At 36.4% G+C, this 330-nt stretch overlaps 1 protein-coding gene across 1 annotated transcript in view; it reads right to left on the reverse strand.

The window, feature by feature from the left end:
• The window catches only part of LOC119582287 (Kv channel-interacting protein 4-like), a gene marked incomplete in the record, with an annotated part of 88,821 nt that overhangs the window by 6,598 nt on the left and 81,893 nt on the right, over nt 1–330 (reverse strand).

The following is a 330-nucleotide window of genomic DNA, read 5'->3' on the forward strand; positions in this document are numbered from 1 at the left end:
ATACAACATTTAACGTCATGTTTTGGTTCCCGGAAGTCGTGGCAACTTTAACTGAAGCAACTAAAAACGAAACTAAAAACCTCTAATGTTATCAATAACTGGTACGTCCGTATGGTCCTGAGAAAGGTGAAGTTTGGTAATATTTCTCAACAAAACTTTACAGCATTGTTTTAAGAAAATGAGATGAAAGGAACAAAGCCATGAGTCAACTGTAAGCTCTGATTATCAAATGTCATTCGCAGTTCTGTGACTTGACGCAAATTATCGTTTCTCTGCTGAGTGACAGTAATAAGCTAATTTATACAAGGATGTGAGGTTATCTGGATCAGA

This window comes from Penaeus monodon, chromosome 15 (assembly GCF_015228065.2).
Source record: "Penaeus monodon isolate SGIC_2016 chromosome 15, NSTDA_Pmon_1, whole genome shotgun sequence".
Taxonomy (NCBI): Eukaryota; Metazoa; Arthropoda; class Malacostraca; order Decapoda; family Penaeidae; genus Penaeus; species Penaeus monodon.